Source organism: Cervus canadensis, chromosome 21, assembly GCF_019320065.1.
Source record: "Cervus canadensis isolate Bull #8, Minnesota chromosome 21, ASM1932006v1, whole genome shotgun sequence".
Classification (NCBI taxonomy): domain Eukaryota; kingdom Metazoa; phylum Chordata; class Mammalia; order Artiodactyla; family Cervidae; genus Cervus; species Cervus canadensis.
The window spans coordinates 8487699-8506202 of NC_057406.1; the positions used below are offsets into that span (position 1 = coordinate 8487699).

Here is an 18504-nt window from a genome sequence, read left to right on the forward strand (position 1 = left end):
ATCACTTGCCACTTCCTCGTTTTATCCTGATTGTTTCCTAAAGCAATAACAATTGTCTGCAGAAACACCATGAATCCTGCTGGCGAAACCCAACCAGGAGTGAAGCCTTAAAAATACCCACACAGAATCAGAAATTACTTAAGGAGCCCTGTACGGAGGGCCGGGGGGAATGGTGGTATATTTGAGTGGAAGACAAGAAAGAGACAGACCGACAGACATTTTACAAATCCCCAGGCTTCATTTTTTCACTTCCTATTTTCTATTCACATCATGATTTCCTCTGGAATTTATCACCAGGATTTTATGGTGCCTTCATGTTCTCTTTCCCTTTTCCCCTTCTGTTCGCTTCGCATTTGTTTTTATTGATTTGGGCTCTGAAAGCTTGGCTCATTTATCACATATTTGAAAGCCTTCATCTTCTTACTCTGTTGTCACCAGCGCTGTAACACCATTCACAAACACCACAAATACTCTCGGCCTCCCCCTCCCTTCCCGCACCATCTGTGCTCGGGGCCACCTTAACTTCACCAAAGCACAAAGGGTAGAGTGGATGACTGCGTGACCACGGCTACTTCAATCTTCTTGTCACTTTTACTTATATTCCCCAGCCCCCATTTATTATTGGAATGCAGGTCATTGTTTTAGTTCACTGGTCTCAAAAGCTGGCAAAAGCGGACATGAACCCTTATGACAGCTTGCCTTCCTTCATTTCATGTCTATCCCTGAGAAATTGGAGGTAATTACATTTTTATTGATCAAGTCACCCCATAAAGGTACTAAAAAGCTGCCAACAGAAGGGAGGATATTGTGAATTGCTTCCATCAAATGAATAACTGGAATATTCTTACTTTTTGGATATGTAGGTCTTAATTTGAGTTTGTTTGAACAGAGGAACACCTGTATGGGCCTTGTTTAAAGTCATTCTCTTTCTTTTTTAATTTCCAGTTTTATTCAAGTAGGCCCTAAATCTCGGATTCTCAAAGCTGAAAGTGATTCAGAAAGTTGGTCTTTTCCTAATTTATTAAGATGACAGAGAATGGGCGTGGTGGGGGTGGGGCAGGTGGACTTGAAAGGAACAGACTAACAGCTTGGTGAACTGGTTACATGAAACCAAAATGTCTGATGATAATTTTCGGTCTGAATTTTTCCCTAAGAAGAAAAAAAATATAAGAAGATGATACTCACAAGCCCCAAATTCTTGTGTCTAAGCTTAAATATGGAGAAGACAATGGCAACCCACTCCAGTACTCTTGCCTGGAAAATCCCATGGGCAGAGGAGCCTGGTGGGCTGCAGTCCATGGGGTCTCCAAGAGACGGACACAACTGAGCAACTTCACTTTCACTTTTCACTTTCATGCATTGGAGAAGGAAATGGCAGCCCACTCCAGTGTTCTTGCCTGGAGAATCCCAGGGACAGCGGAGCCTGGTGGGTTGCCGTCTGTGGGGTCACACAGAGTTGGACACGACTGAAGTGACTTAGCAGCAGCAGCAGCAAGCTTAAATATCACCCTCTCCCACCATCCCAGGTCCTCCACCACACTAACTCCTTGCTCTCCTGGTCACATTGCAGTTTTCCAATATTCTTCTCAAAATGTGTTACCTAGAATTGGATTCAGGATTCAAGATGTGGTTTCAGCTGGGCTGAGTAGTATAGGACTATGTAATTGTTTGATCTATACAGAAGGTCCGTGTAGTCAAAGCTATGGTTTTTCCGGTAGTTATGTGATAGTTGGACCATAAGAAAGCTGAGTGCCAAAGAATTGATGCTTTCAAATTGTGGTGCTAGAGAATACTCTTGAGAGTCCCTTGGAAAGCCAGGAGAGCAAATGAGTCAATCTTAAAGGAAATCAACCCTGAATATTCACTGGAAGGACCGATGCTGAAGCTGAAGCTGAAGCTCCACTACTTTGGCCACCTGAGGCAAAGAGCTGACTCACTGGAAAAGACCCTGATGCTGGGAAAGTTTGAAGACAAAAGGAGAAGGGGGGCGGCAGAGGATGAGATGGTTAGATAGCATCACCGACTCAATGGACGTGAATTTGAGCAAGCTCTGGGAGATAGTGGAGGACAGAGGAGTCTGGAGTGCTGCAGTCCATGGGCTTGCAGAAAGTTGGACACGACTTAGCAACTGAACAGCAACAAGATTTTTATAGTGGTGTCACACTGTTGGCTGTGAGGGATACAGCAACTACAACAAAAGTCCAAGTGTTTCTTAACATGAAGGAGGGTCAAGCCAGGCTTGTCCACTTCTTCAGGGGATGTTTTTGGGAAAGAAAATGTGAGGTTCAACTTTAATCTCTCTGACTTTCCTCTTGTTTTTGCTCCCTGTTGGCAAGTCTTTAGTTCATTGCAACTTATCTAGGTGTGGATTTGTAGCCCTCCTCTTGGTTATCTCTTCCAACTCTCTTTTCATAAGCAAATTCGATGGCTTTTTGGTCTTTATTCCACAATAAACAGAACATGGGCTTTGGAGTCAAGCAGAGTTAGGTTTGAATCCTGGCTCCGTCATTTAATAATTGCGTGGTCATAAGCAAATTGGTTATCTCTGAACTCTGTTTCCTTCCTTAAAAACTCCCTCCAGGTTGACATTCACGTGTTCATCACTATTTTTTGTGTATCAACTGCAAACCTTCCAGCTTCAGTAGTTATCTCTCTACCTGTCTTTCTTATCTTGTTCTCTATGGTATCACGAAAAATGCGATCAGATGCCTTGCTGTGAAAGCAAACTGTGCCATGCCCGTGGCCCTTTCCAAGCCTCAGGAGAAGAAAATAAATCAGAACAGGTCAACTCTTCCTTGAGGGACGCTTGGGGAAATACAAAGTGGAAGAAATTCGGCTTCTCACTCACTTTCCCTCTTTTGTGTTTTCTGTTCCCCGTTCCTTGTCCTCTTTTCCAGTCTGTTGTTTCATTTTCTCGTGTCTTTTAGATCAGCTGCTGTCACATTAGCTGATGCACTCCCATCCTCCCTCCACCCTGCGCTGCCTGCTTGATGGAGTAAAAACCCCTGTGAGTTGAAGAGTTCTGACACACACACTTTCTGAGGGTCATTTTTCTATTCAGAATTCGTCAATGTCATGTTGTCACACTATCTCCCAGATCCACTCAAGTCTCTCTTGGGACTTCCCAGGTGGTCTAGTGGTTAAGATTTCACTTTCCAAGGCAGGAGATGTGGGTTCAGTCCTTGGTCGGAAAGCTAAGATCCTACATGACTTGTGGCCAAAAAACCAAAACGTTAAACAGAAGCAATATTACAGGCAAATTCAACAAAGACTTAAAAAATGGTCCACATTAAAAAAAAAACAAAACACCTTAAAATAATAAGACTCTCTTGTTTTCATTTCAGGCCTTCAGCAGTCTCTTTCCAACCTGTCTTTCTAAACTGACTTCAGAGCACCACCTACCCTTTGCAAATGTGCCTTAGTGAATGGCTCTTCACTGTTCTCTAAGCAGCCATCCACATCCTCCCTCTATACTGGTCCTCCTCCTGCCATCTAACTCAGGCTGCCATACATGTACAGCTGTGCAGGTTGTCTACTGTACAAGGGCCCCCAAATGGGCTTCAGTGGGGACTGAGGAAATTCACCTGGTGCCCTTCTAACCAAGCTCCCAGTCCCAGTGTGGGACTGCACGTGCCTAAAATCATAGGCACACTCCTCTAACTTAGATAAAGGCAGCTGGTTGAACTTCAGCTGCTCCTATAAGGCCTCAGTCAGGGGACCCCTGCTCATCCCCTGTGCTCTCACTCTCTCTTACTCTTCTTGGGGACTCAATGTCTCTGCCCCTTGCCAGCTGTTGTCGCCATGTCAAGTGAGATGGGCAAGTATGTGGGCTTTGCAGTCAGACTGCCAGAGTTCACATCCTGGCTCTACCACTGGCTATCTGGGTGACCTTGAGCAAGTTATTTAATCGCTCTGAGCCTCAGTTTCCTCATCTTTAAAACAGAAATGGGACTTTTCTGATGATCTAGTGGTTAAGAATCCACCTGCCAATGCAGGGGACATGGGTTTGATCCCTGGTCTGGAAAGATTCCACATGCTGCAGAGCAACTAAGTCCATGAGCCACAACCACTGAAGCCTGTGTGCCCTAGAGCCCATGCTCTGCAACAAGAGAAGCCGCTGCAATGAGAAGCCTGAGCATCACAACTAGAGAGCAGCCCCGCTCACTGCACCTGGAGAAAGCCCACAAGCAGCAATGAGAACCGAGTACAGCCAAAAATAAGTAGGTAAGTAAAATTTTTAAAGCCTGCCTCATAGTGTGCTGGGGAAAAACAAGTGACATATTCCCCTAACCCACTCAGCATGGGGCTGGGCACATAATCGTTGTTGGCTGTGTTGACTTCTCGCGTTTTCCTCAATTATTGAGACGTGTGGCTCAAGGGAAGAACGAATGAGGAAGTGTATGTCTCATGAAGTCGGGGTGAGAGATAAAATACAGAACAGCCAGTTCAATGTGAATTTCAGATAAACAACACATTGTTTCTAGCATAAGTGTATCCTAAATGTTTACCTTGTCCAGAGAACTCTCGAACGGGTGGACTGGCTCATGGTCAGGGATGATGGCCAAGGATCGTTTGATCTTTTCACCCTCTCATCTCGATTCTCCCTGCTGCTCCTTCTCCCCACACAAGGCCTCTCCCATGAGATCTTTTACACGAAAAGTGTGACAGAGGCTCTCCTGAGGGATGAGACCTGAGGTCTCCGAATGAAGCCTTTAGGTGTTCTTGTGAAGGTTGTGGTTTGTGTGTAGAAGTACGTATTTTCCCATTCATATGCCCTGTGAGCCACAAAATGTCATACTTCCCACTTTCTCTACCTTCCTGGTATTATTTGCTGCTTTTGATATTGTGTGTGTGTTCAAAGACACGATATTACTATTATGCATTCTGGAAAGCTAAGTGTTTTGGTAAGTGGGTTTTATATACTGGAATTTCTCTTTTTCATAAGTGACTTTTCTTATAAACCATGTTTGTGGTAAAGCTGGAATCCTCTAAACCTTCTTATGCATTCAGACTTTTCTCTTGTGATTATTCTGGCATTTCGCATCGTTATTCTCAAATACACTATCTGCTCTCTCCTATCTATAACGTGTCAAAAATTTCCATGCTTGGCATTTGCACTACAGTAAAAAAAATTCCTGGGCACCGGCCCCAGTAAATTATTAGTAGTCTCATCACGTAGTCATCAGGTTGACATTTACTTGTATCACCCATGTATCTAGTCCTGATGACAAATAATCCCTGAATGGGCTGCTGATACCTCATCCTTTCTTTATATTATTTTGCCTTCCTAGAGCCTTGTCTCTTCCTGGAATCATTGCAGAGGAAGTTACTAAACCACCAGCAGTACCAAATGTGGTTCTGTTCTTTTCACGATCTTCTTGTTTTTCATAGTCTTTCATTTCAAATCCTTCATGACCGACTCCCTGCCCAGATTCTTTCCTCTCTCATTCCTCTGTCTGCACGACCAAGAAGCATCCATTTCTCCTCTGGTTAGTCTTCAGATTTTTTGCTGTTTGACCTCACTACTCTCACTCTCCCTCTTCCTCTCGGGAGTATCTCCTATACTTTATCCATTCACTCAACAAGCATCAGTGAATGTTTGTCGAGTGAGTGGATAAAGTATAGGAGATTCTTCTATAGGAGATACCCCACGTTGTGCCTGGCACCATGCTTGATGTGGATCTGGCGTGGATCTGAGAGCATATCCTGCCCTCAGATGGCTCAGGGTCTTCTAGGACAGACAGACAGGTCAACCAAATAAGCGAGGGAAGTGTGACAATGGAGCCAAACCTCAAGTGGGTGAGGAGCTGCAGGAGTGGCTCCTAATGTCTGGCTCCTGGTATGGGCACAGGCATAGCAGGGACCAGGGGAAGCTTCCCTAAAGAGGTGCCAATTGAACTGAGCCTTGTGGACAAGTAGAGGGCATGTATATCACAGACAGAGAGAGGTGTGTGTCAGTAGGAGCTGGGGCAGCACCCAGCTGGTTCATGATGGCCATTGTGGATTGGCAGGAGGCGGAGTTGGTATTTCTGGTGGGGTCAGGTCATGGAGGGCCTTGCATAGCATAGGAAGGATGTTGGGCTTTATTCCAAGGGTGATGGAGACTCACTAAATGCTTTGATACTCTTTGCATTAGGAAATGTTTAATCTGGTGGCAGTATGCAGGGTTAGAGGGCATGGTGGACTAGAGATGAAGAAACTATTACAGGAGACTTGGCCTGAGATGATGAGAGTCTGAACTATGACAGTGAGAGGCGGGGCTCTTTCTTGGCATTCCTGTGCTTTTATCTCCACAGTAAGTGCTTCGCATGTATCCTCTCACATTTATCCTCTTCATTTGCAAGAACCTGAGGGGTCGCAAAGAGTCGAACACAACTGAGCGACTGAACTGAACTGAGGAATGAGAACTATCATTTAATCCATCTGATAGTTAAGGAAACTGAGGCTCAAAAAGATTAGATAATGCCCCAGGTTCACAGGCATCAAAAACTAGTGAAGCTAGAATTCAAATTCAGCCCACTTTGCTCACATGGTGAACCTCGTCTTAACTCAGGTGAGTCACTGGGACTTTTTGACCAATTAGGAGTGACTAAAAGGTAGAGAAGGGTCTAGAGCCGGACCATCCAATAGGAATAGAATACAGATCACAAATGCAAGCCACACGTGTAATTGAAAATATTCTAGTAGCACATTAAAAAAGAAAAGGAAAAACTTTAATTTATTCTATTTAATCTTATATATCCAGAATACTATCACTTCAACAAGAAATCAGTCTAAGATATAAAAATATTTTGTCTTCTTTCTCTGAGCGAAGTCTGGTGCATAATTTACACTGACAGCACATCTTGGTTTGGACCAGCTATACATGAGGTACTTAATAGCACATGTGTCCAGCGGCTGTTAATAGAACGGCTTTCTTCTTTCTTCTGTGGGCAATGTGGTAGATGGAGATGACATTTTTGGAGGTAAGAGAATACAGGAAGAAATGATCCTTTGGAAGGAGTTTGAAATTCAAAACATCTAGGTAGAAACATCTAGGTGGAGATTCCTAGTGTCTGCCTTCTCTTGTCTGTAGGTGTGGATCTCAGCAAAAAGGTCTGAGTGGACATAAAAATTTGGGAGCTAGTCTCATTAGATGGTTGTTAAAACCCTAGGTAAGAAGGAATCACATGGGGAGATTATGTAGATGGATTAGCCTTTGGAAACAGCGGGAAGGCATGGATGCCTTGTACATATGAAGGAGTCTTATCAGTAGCAGCAGGTGAGGTCTCTCCCTTTGAACAGGAAGGAAGGACAAGATGAGTACGGATGCAGAGGGTAAGTCTGTGCAGGTAAGGGGTGTGGGGATGATGGCAGGGGTCCTCCTAGCTCATTCTACTTTCTTCCCTTCTGTAGAGAAATGAACCCTGGCTTTTATGTCTGACTGCTCACAAAATCTGTATGTGAAAAGAAGAGGAAAAGGCAAACAAAATATAAATATTTGCCTAAATGGGGACCAAAACCAAGTTTAGCTTTCATTACTCCTAATTGCCACCCCATTTTCTTTCTCTCTCATTAAACTTTTTATTCTGAAATCATTATAGACCCACAGGAAGTTGCAGAGAGTACAGAGAGTTCCCCTATCACCCTTTATCCTGCTTCCCCTGATAAAGATATCACGAAACTATAGTATCAAAACCAGGAAACCGATATTGGTACAATACTAATAACTGGACCTCTAGCTTTCCTTTTACCACTTCCTAGCAAAAAGTAACCTGACTAAAAAGAAAAAAGTGATGTAAGATGTAATGTCCAACCTGGTCAAGAGCTTGGTGTGTGTTAAAGAGGTTTATCCCTGTAACTAAAGGACATACAAAGACACTGCAGTAAATGCCAATAAAATGCTTAGGCCAAAAATACCTTCTTACAGCCATTTGTAATTTGCTCCAGCATTATTTGGTTAAACCAGGCTCTTCTCTGTTTGTTTGGTGGTTTTTTCATTTTGGAGAACAGCAAGGAATGGACTGCTCTATTTTTTGGAGATAGATATAGATATATAGAGAGATATTCGGCAGCATCTCTAACAAGGAATGCATGGTTCAGAAGAGAGAAGCTATGTGCCCAAGGCTGTACTGTTTTATGATCTGGGTCTCTTTGACTACAGCACTTAAGCTCAGTTTACGACATTGTACTATCTCTTGGTATGTGGCTATTTCATGCCCTCATCAACACAGAGGAAAACCGATGGATTAGGAAGGAGTCAGCATTCAGATAAGTGACTCTATTCAATGTTCAAACAGGGAGGATTTCAGAGGAACCCACAGCACCCAACACAATACATTCCTTGATAAACGCTAAGGGGTTAATCGAACCAGCTCACAAAACAGACCCAAAGGAGACAGGCGCATTCCTCAAAAGCAGGATCAAAGAAAGAACCAAGAATCTCTTTGCTTCAAGGAAACAAAAACCAAAGAGAGAAAATTAAGCCGACTTGAAGAGAACAGTGGCTATCCATCGACCGAGGGTTGGTCAAGGCAAGTAACACATTTATTCAGAGAATGAGAGACTTCGGCTGTATTTTCACTGCAAGTGGTAATTTGTTAACGGGTAAATATGGAATGACTTTCTTTCTTCCTTGGTGATAAATGAGCTCACTTTCTCAAAAAAAAAAAAAACCCCAATATGTCTGGCAAGAGGTAGAAGACAGAAAAAAAAAGAAATATTTCATCCATTAAGATCCGAAAAGCAAAAGAAATACATATTTCTGATAGCTGGCTGGAAAGAGGTTAGCCTTGACAATTCCTGGGTGGCTGAAAAAGGAAAAATTTAGCAGGAACAGGCTGAATAAGGGTGGTCAGATGCCTTAAGGCTGAGTGATCGCTATAAAATGACATTTTTCCTACACAGGCTCCTTATTTATTCTGTGTATCTACACCTTCCCTTATATCACTGAGTATCATATGTGTGCTACCAGTAATAAAATAGTTTTTGTCAAATCCAAGAAGACAGGCTGAGAGCAATTTGTAGCTGTGCAGACAAACTACAGGGGGCTGGACACAGGGACAGGGTTTTGTCGTCTGTTGTAGCCACTGGGAAGGGTCCTCAGCCTTCAAGGGCCAAGACAGAGCGGCACACACGTGCTAAGAGCAGAGGAAATAACTGAAATCAACTTAGCTCTATAAACGTTGTTATCAAATAGTCAAGGGAGGGAAGGAGAAACAAGTCCCTCTTTTGATGGATCGGCTCTGCATCGACCCAAGTTCAAACTCAGCCAAGAGGTCAGTTTTGTCATTAATCTCCCACCAACTGTGCCACTCGACTGTTCGTATCGAATCCCAGCCATTGGTTTGGGGATGAAGAGATGCAGTCTGCATTTTGAAATCCACGCAAATGCTTAAATAGACCCTGCTTTACAGGCAGGCAACAAGAATAACCACCAGATACAACTTCAACTCACCTCACCTTCTAGCTGTTGAAACATGAGACGTTCCTCCCATATCTAGTCCACTGCAGGGGAACTGTTTTTTTCAGGGTCTTTCAAGACCGGCTCTGAGACATATCTTAGATATTACCGTCAAAGTCCTGCAAGTCGACAATGAAATAAAACCAATGCCCGGCCAACAGGCACACCCAGGCAGGCAGAGAGGGTAGGAGTCTCATCACTGCCACCTTCCCCCGGATCACTCTGAACTGCAGATAAGCTAAGCGGGGGCAGCGCGGCCACCGGGGCAGAATGTAAATGTGATCAACGGGGCATCTGGTTTCGCGTCTCTCTGCAGCATTCATGGAAGTGATCATGAAAAAAAAAAAAAAATGGGAAGAAGTGAGGAGGAAAAATAAGGAGAGACAGGGCCCCTTCTGGGGAAAACAATTCTAGTCCTGAATTCTCAACTGTGCATTCCGGTGATGGCTTCTACTGAGCGCTGGGTGACAGACACGCTGAGTTAGATCCAGGTTGGGGCCAGGCAAAAGGTGGCAGTTTCTGCCTCAATCTTTCTGCTCTCCCTTCCCCACTCCAATCATGATAAATATATTTATACTCACTTGATTATGTCAGCCAGACAATGCTCCCCTAATTGGCAGTGATCAGGGTTCCAGAATTGCTCAGGTGAACCCGCTGTCTCTATCAGGCAGATCGAGAAGGGGCGGTTAATGGCGTCCTCATTAACAGTTTCCAGTGGAATAAAAAGCAATCCCCCGACTTGTGCATGGTAGTGAATTTTCCTAACAGCTCCTAAAACCAGCCCTTGAGGAACTCAGGCGTACATGAACCTGCCCAGCATAGAATGCTTTTATAAATCTTCCCCACCCCCGGCTCAAGTGCACAGAAAAAAAACCCATAGCCACTTCCTTCTGCTCTTTTGTTCTTTTATGCTTTTTCTCTTTTCTTTTAGAGGGCTTATGGAGCTAACTGTCATTTTTGGTTCTTGGTTCTTTGCAAATTTTAGAGACATCTGGCATGCACTTTACTGCATTTGCCAGCTCTGGTGTTTGTAGATACGTACACGGTCTCTACTGCGTGTGCCTGTGAACATGCCACGTGTATAACTTACCAGTGCATAATTTGGAGCTTGAGTGTGTTGGTATATACTGACACGTAAGTGAGAATACCACAGTACTGGTCCTAAGTAACTGCTCAATAAATATTTGCTAAATGAATGCACTAAGGCAAATGCTATTCATTCATTCATCAGACACTTGAATGCCTCTTGGGTGCCAGGCACTGAGCTAAATGCTGGATGTTTGGTGATGCATACTAAGTCCCTGCCCTCAGGGAGCTCACAGTTGAGGGCAGGAGGCAGGCACATGAATAGGCAATTATAAGTCATCTAAGAGACACAGAGATAGAGTCTTGTGTAGGGTAGCACAGAGCTCCTGGGAGAGAGAACTTAGACCACCTACGGGAGGAACAGAGGCTGGGTGTTTGTGGGGGTGTCTCCTGAAGGTGGTAAGCGTTCTGGACAAAGAAGACAGCACAATCCGTGGCAAGACACAAGAAACAACAGGATGTGCACAGAGAACCAGAAGCCAGAGGATGCTGCTGGAAATCATGGAGGCAGGGGGTTGACCGGAATGAAGAGGGGGCTCAGGCAGGGACTGGATCTGGGAGGATGGATCCTGGGGGAAGTCAAGGAAAGTAGCTTCCACTGCCTCAGTTAGGGCCCTGATTTTTCTGGATTCTGCCAGAATGTGTATAAGCACACCTCAAAAAAGAATTTGGACCAGCTGCAGAAGCTTTGCTGGAATACATCAGGAGCTCTGGCCATGCCCCGAGCCTGACATTGACGAGCTGGGTGAACCTGACCAAGGGCTGGCCTCTGGATGGGTACACCAAGGGGGTGGACTCTGGGGGCACTAAGAACCCTCCCACCTTTTCTTCTCTAAGTTGCCTAGATTTTCTGAGGTTTGCAGATAGATCATGCCCGGCTCTGGTTCATGTACACACCGTGGGGCACGAAAGGAATGAGACCTCTTCCGAGCAGCATTCAGGATCACAGAATCACTCACCATCTTTCACTCTGTAGTCAGCTAGAGTGCAATTTCATAGAAATCACTAAGAAGTGCTGCCTGATGGAGATGCCCTACTGTCTTCAGCCTGGGTCACAGTCTCATTATTGCAATTCTGAAGACCCCCAGTTAAATTTATAGCACGGATCTCTGTTTGATTTAATTTCTGTGAAACACTGCTTAGCTCACATCCTTTCTGCTCGAAAATCCTCAAGGATTCCACTTTACTTCGAGAATCAAGCCCCCAAATCTTAGAGTGGCCTTCAAGACCACCCCTGATCTAGCCCCCTACCTTAGCTGCTACAACCGGCACCTCTGCCAGCTGGGACTCCTAGCAAAGGCATCCAGGAGTGTTCCTACCACTCTTCTCTACTCACTCTTCTCTATTAGCAGCCTCCCCACTAAAGGTCCAAGTCAAACTCAAGTCCATGTCCTCTGGGAACACTGTCTGATGACCCCTGTCCTTTTCTGAATCCTGTGGAGCACTCACTGACCATGTAGTTCGTTAGTAACTATTCATTTTGCCTTGCGGTTCTGGTCTTCTTGGCTTTAGCTAATTTGTAAGCTCCAGAGGATAGGAACCATGCCTCATTCCTCTTTGCAGGGTGTGGACCTGGCATAGTGTCCATCTCATGGAAAGTTTTTTGCTGGTGATGGGTTTTTCTACATTGCAGCCTCTATTGAGTAAAATCCATCGGAAGTGTGGTTACCATTACTGTTATCATAGTGATGTTGAAGTTTTTTCCATCTTTTTTAAAAAAATATTTATTTATTTAGTAAACTGTGCCAGGTCTTAGTTGTAGCATGTGGGATCTCATTCCCTGACCAGGGATTGAAACTGGGACCCCCTGCAATGGAAGCACCTAGTCCCAGCCACTGGACCACCAGGATAGTCCCTTTTTTTCCTTCCTCTTGGGAAAAAAGGAACCTTGGAGAGAGTGGTTTGGTGCAACTGTGCTGGAGTAATGAGAACGTGAAACATTTCTCCCACGTTTCATAAACAGTATTTTACATGCGTTATTTGGGAGCTTAAAGTTCATCCAGGAACGAGTTATTTCACAGATCAGAAGGAGCATATGTGTAATCCACCAGGGGCAATAAGCTCTCTGCTAAATTTAAAGGGGAAAACAATTGAACACTTCATCCTGAAAGTAGAAAGGTTTTGACATCACCTGACCAGAGAGGAACATGAGGGACCTATTTAATTTCTGGCCCCCAGGTTTTCTTGTACATGTTCCATTGAACAACACATGGGAATTTTCACAAAAGAGGAACTGGCATGAAATCAATAAGGAAAATCACCATTTCCTTACTGATCCAACAGCATTTAAGGAAGTTGAGCTCTGCCAATTTGTAGCTGGGCAGTTTTTTAACTGTGCAGAATTTGAAACTGGGCAGTTAAAGCCACCATCTAAGCTGGGAGCTGTGATTTTCCCAGAAGCAGAGCTTCAGGAAGAAAAATATCTTTTAAACGTCAGTTCCATTTTTGCAAAATTGGATCTGTTCATGAAAAATTGCTTTAAGTCCAGGTTTTTTTTCTTTTCTTTCCTCATTAGTAAAGGATATGATGATTTCTTTTTGCCCACACAGAAATGCATTCATTTACTCAACAAATAAATATTTATTGAGCACCTACCATGAGCCAAACACTGTTTTAGGTGCTGGGGATGTGGATGTGGACAGAAGAGGCAAAGTCCTTGACCTCTGGAACTTGTCCTCTAGTGGGGAGGAGAGTGGAGAGACTGATAACAACCAAGTCAATGAATAAGCAGATATCTTAGTAGTTATCAGGCACAGATAACTGAAACAATGCTAATATCTTATTGTACCTAGAAAATCAATTTCCAGAAAATTAAACATTAAGACTCCCACATCAATATTACCTTAGCTCATGTAAGTAACATATATTAAGGGGTCTTTTAAAAAGAATAACTAGTAGGGAATATATATATATATTGCTCTTTGCATGTGACATTGACAGTCCCTGCTGACCTTTAACAAGACTGGTGTCTTTGAGGAGCATTTCTAGAAGGATTTTTGCCAACTTGTGTTTGTTCCTTTTGGGCACAGTATGGCACTGTGGCCCTCATAGGGGTCCACACTGGAAACCTCTACTTCCTTCCTAGCGCCCTTCTCTCTTCTCCTCCTATTCTGCAAAACTGGCACCCCTCTCTACTGGGTCTTTATCTTTATTTATTTCTAATTGGGGTATGGGGATGACAGAGGATGAGATGGTTGGATGGCGTCACTGACTCAATGGACCTGAGTTTGAGCGAGCTCTGGGAGTTGGTGATGGACAGGGAAGACTGTCGTGCTGCAGTCCATGTGGTCACAAAGAGTCGGACATGACTGAGCGACTGAACTGAACTGAATAATTGCTTCATGATATTGTGTTAGTTTCTGCTGCACGACATGAATCAGCTATGCTCATATATATATTCCCTCCCTCTTGAGTTTCCATTTCACCCCCTCATTCCACCCTTCTAGGTCATCACAGAGCACGGAGTTGAGTTCCCTGTGCTATAAAGCAGCTTCCCACTGGCTAGCTATTTTATACATGGAGATGTATACATGCCAATTCTACTCTCTCGATTCATTCCGCCCTCTAATGTGTTTTTAAACCCTATCTTTTAAATATGTCTAATATTGACTCCCTTCTTTCCTTCACCTTCTCCTTAGTGAGGCTTTATAGTCTGTCTCCATGACCTCAGCATCCTGCTTTTCCTCTCTCACTCTAGACTCCAAGGCCTCTAGTCTCCCCTCTTCATTGTTTCCAGAATGATCTGTTTAAAACACACCCTTCCCCTGCTTCCCAGGCCTGCAGGACAGAGCTCAGGCTCGGGATGGTCACTGTGGGCCCAGCCCCAGCCCCAGCTGGACCTGGGCAGTTTTGCGTGTCTGCATCCTTCCTAGAGGCTGGCCCCAGGCACACCAGCACTACGGAAGTTAATGGTTGAATACACTCCTCTTTTTACCTCCTCAATCTTTGCCATTTTAAAATACAGCTCAAGCTGGGCCACAAAGGCGTGTGCACTATCTCTGGAGTTTGCCTCAAGCACAATGAGATCTATGCCGCCTCAGCCAGGGGCAAGGGTCAGGGGTGAGGTCCAGGACCCACTGCTGAGAAGCCCCACCTGGACACTGCGGATGACACTGCAGACACTGCGTGGAGATCACTCCCGGTCTACCACCAGGTCTTTATCCAGACCTAGAGAGCATGCTAAAAAGCAGAGACATCACTTTGCCAACAAAGGTCCCTATAGTCAAAGCTATGGTTTTTCCAGTAGTCATGTATGGATGTGAGGGTTAGACCATAAAGAAGGATGAGGGCTGAAGAATTGATATTTTGAACTGCGGTGCTGGAGAAGACTCTTGAGAGTCCCTTGGACAGCAAGGAGATCAAACCAGTCCATCCTAAAGGAATTCAATCCTGATTATTCATTGGAAGGACTGATGCTGAAGCTGAAGCTCCAATACTTTGGCCACTTGATGCAAAGAACTAAGTCTTTAGAAAAGACTCTGATGCTGGGAAAGATTGAAGGCAGGAGGAGATGGGGACGATAGAGGATGAGATGGTTGGATGGCATCACTGACTCGACAGACTTGAGTTTGAGCAAGCTCGGGGAGTTGGTGATGATGGTCAGGGAAGCCTGGCGTGCTGCAGTCCATGGGGTCGCAAAGAGCCGGACATGACTGAGCAACTGAACTGAACTGAGCAAGATGATTAGAGAATGGAATTCGTCAGTGGTGACATGGATAACTAAACCTGGCCATGAGCTTAGGATGAATGGGGTACCACTTCATGACAAACAAACCTGAAACCTCAAGAAGTTAGGCTGTCTCACTGAGACACCTACGTATGGGATGCTACAGTTTTTAATAAAAACTGAAAACACAGTGCATGGACAGGGAAGCCTGGTGTCCTGGGGTCCATGGGGTCACAAAGAGTCGGACATAACTGAGCAACTGGACTGAACTGACTGGACTGAACTGACTGAACTGATTGCTCAAAAGTCACCTTCTCTGTGTAGCCTTCCTAGACCTACCAAAGTGCTAATTGCTCAGTCTTGTCCGACTCTTTGCAACCCTATGGACTTGCCCGCCAGAGTCCTCTGTCCATGGGATTTTCCAGGCAAGAATACCGGAGTTGGTTGACATTTCCTACTTCAGGGGATCTTCCCAACCCAGGGGTCAAACCTGTGTCTCCTGCATTGCAGGCAAATTTTTTACCATCTGAGCCACAAGGGCAGTGCTGAGTTCTTCCTCCCTTCTGTTCCGAGGTTATCATGGCACCTTCTTACTTCAAGTACAGCATCAAATGAAAGATCTTGGCCATACTTTGTTTACTTCTGTGTCTTTTCTCCCAAACTGTAAGCTCCTCTAAGCAGGGTGTGTCCTATTTGTAATCTTAGAGAATAGCACAGTACCCGGCACATAGTAGCCCCTCAGCAAATATTAATATTTGATGAATGAATGAATAATTTATCATCTTGTCTGGCTTGGCTTCTGCTGAACTATGCATTTGAGAATTTTGTGACTATTGCAATATGACATAATAAAAGCAGCTGACAAATATGGTAAAGAACATAACTTTGATCATATTAACAATAGTTTTAAACATTTGAGCTAATGGACTGAAGCTGATAAGGGGTTCCAAAGCCAAATTATTCTAGACAATATTTCTGCATGTACTAAATTTGGAGATGGTTGAGAAGTTCAAATAAATGATTAATGCATGTAATACAGAACGATTAAGTAATCTGGATCATTTACTGCAGAAAAGAAGCTTGAAGACACTTAATAATGGTTTTTAATGAAAGGAAAGATTGTACTCCAAGGATGACTAAACACCTTCATTCTGCACGTATATAAAAAAGAAGAAATAAGAAATTAAGTGCGACAAAGATGAAAGTTATGGGAATTCCCTGGCAGTCCAGTGGTTTGGAATTCACACTTCCACTGCTAGAAGCCTGGGTTTGAACCCTGGTCGGGGAATTAAGATCCTGCAAGCTGCGTGGTATGGCCAAAAAATAAAAAAAGATTAAACTTAAAAATAAAAGAGAATTCAAGAGTTTCCTATTGGGATGTGTGAACAAAAAACTCCCATACCTTGAGAGCTTGGATTGTTCTCAGTGCTTCACCAGTTATAATTTCATCTAATCTTCGTAACAAACCCAGGTGGGTTAGTTTTAGTTATATTATTCCCATTTTACAGGTGAGAAAGTGGAGGCATGGGGTGGATAAGTAACTCCCCTGGGTTGCACAGCTGGAAGACATGTGTGTGTGCTTAGTTGCTCACTTGTGTCCAACTCTCTGCGACTCCATGGACTGCAGACCATAGACCAATTGTAGGCTCTTTTGTCCATGGGGATTCTCCAAGCAAAAATACCAGAATGGGTTGCCATGCCTTCCTCCAGGGGATCTTCCCGACCCAGGGATCGAACCCAAGTCTCTTTTGTCTCCTGCATTGGCAGATGGGTTCTTCACCACTAGTGTCACCTGGGAAGCCCACCTATTCTGCTGGTGTGCTGTGCTGTGCTTAGTCACTCGGTAGTGTCTGACTCTTTGCAACCCACCAGGCTCCTCTGTCCATGGGGATTCTCCAGGCAAGAATACTGGAGTGGGTTGCCATGCCCTCCTCCAGGGCATTTTCCCAATCCAGGTCTCCTGCGTTGCAAGCAGATTCCTTACCGTCTGAGCCAGCAGGGAAGTCCACCTACTCCACTAACTGCTGGTTTGAGGCTGAAATCCATCTGAGGATGGATGCCTAAAGCCAAGCTCACTAAGTTAATGGGACCACTTTAAATTTAAACAAAATCGTAATTGTCCACCCTTGCCAGGGCATTTAACTGTCCCGTGGGCTGGATTACACCAATGTGTGTATGTGTAAATTAGAATATCCATTTTTCTGTTCTTCAATCTGGTGAACTGGTCTACCAGACCTTGTCTTCCTGATGAGACAGTAAGTGGTTTTGTTCTGGGGAGTCGGCATACATGGTTTAAGCATCCACATGTGTGTACGCATTTATCAGACCTGACATAAGTCGAATCAAATTTGGATATCATGGTAATCATTATTTACTTTCAAATTTGGATATCAAAATAAATCAAATTTATTCTTGGGGCTGAAAAGCCAGCATCTTCCTCCTGCTACTTTTTCCTAAGGCAACCTTGTTCAGCGGGCCTGGGGGACAGAAGCGATGGGGTTACCGGCAGCACAGAGCAGGGGCCGCTGGTTGAGCAACCCCGCCGTCTGTGCAGGAGAGAGTCAGCACTCGTCTGACCTGCCGAGCCCTCCAGCCCTGAGCTACTCTGGGGCTGCAGGAGCCTGGAGGCTGGCTCAGGAGAAGCCAGCGCCCGCAGAAGCCTTGTGAAAAGGGTGTGAATGAGTCACTAGATTTTTCAGGTTGACTGAGATGACTTCTGTTGATTTTCTTCGAATTTAGATGTGTTATCAGTGTTCACACGTTGGGCATAACGGGAAGATGAGTGCACATTTTCTTGATAGAGCCTGACGGTCGGCAGCATTGTGATAAGATTTGGGGTAAGATGTGACTCTGCAAGAAAGCTCTGGTCAGTGCGTGTGGCATGTGTCCCCATGTGCCCTGGGACCTCAAGGGGACATGTCAGCGTGTTCTGAGCTGGGAGGAAACCCAGGGTGACAGGCATGAGTGTTTTGTGTCATTGTGCACAGGTCGGTCTGTGTTGCTATTTACCATTTTAGGGCATCAGAAGCCACTGCTAATTTGTCCCACTGTAATTTCATGGTCTGGGAAAAGCACTTGCTTTCTAACCTCAGGTTTCCACAATAACCAGAACAATGGTTGGTCAAATGTTTGAGTGATAGAAGCTCACTTTACCTCTTCTGGCCTTAGTTTCCTCATCTTTAAAATGGATATAACCATGGACCTATCTTGGGTAGGGTTAAATAGACTAACAAGTCAAGGGCTAAGAGCGGTTCCTGGTATTTAGTTTGCACTAAATTTGTATGTATATTAATGCATGCATTTTGTCCAT

General features: G+C 44.4%; 1 protein-coding gene across 2 annotated transcripts in view; it reads right to left on the reverse strand.

The window, feature by feature from the left end:
• Nucleotides 1–18504, reverse strand: part of GRAP2 (GRB2 related adaptor protein 2) — a 67829-nt gene that overhangs the window by 31855 nt on the left and 17470 nt on the right. Inside the window, exon 1 of one of the 2 annotated variants that reach the window (XM_043441170.1) lies at nucleotides 10024–10237. The exons of the other annotated variant lie outside the window; for it this stretch is intronic. The gene's annotated coding sequence lies outside the window, so the exon portion shown is untranslated. Of the gene's footprint in view, nucleotides 1–10023; nucleotides 10238–18504 lie in introns of those variants that run through there. 2 annotated transcript variants of the gene reach the window in all.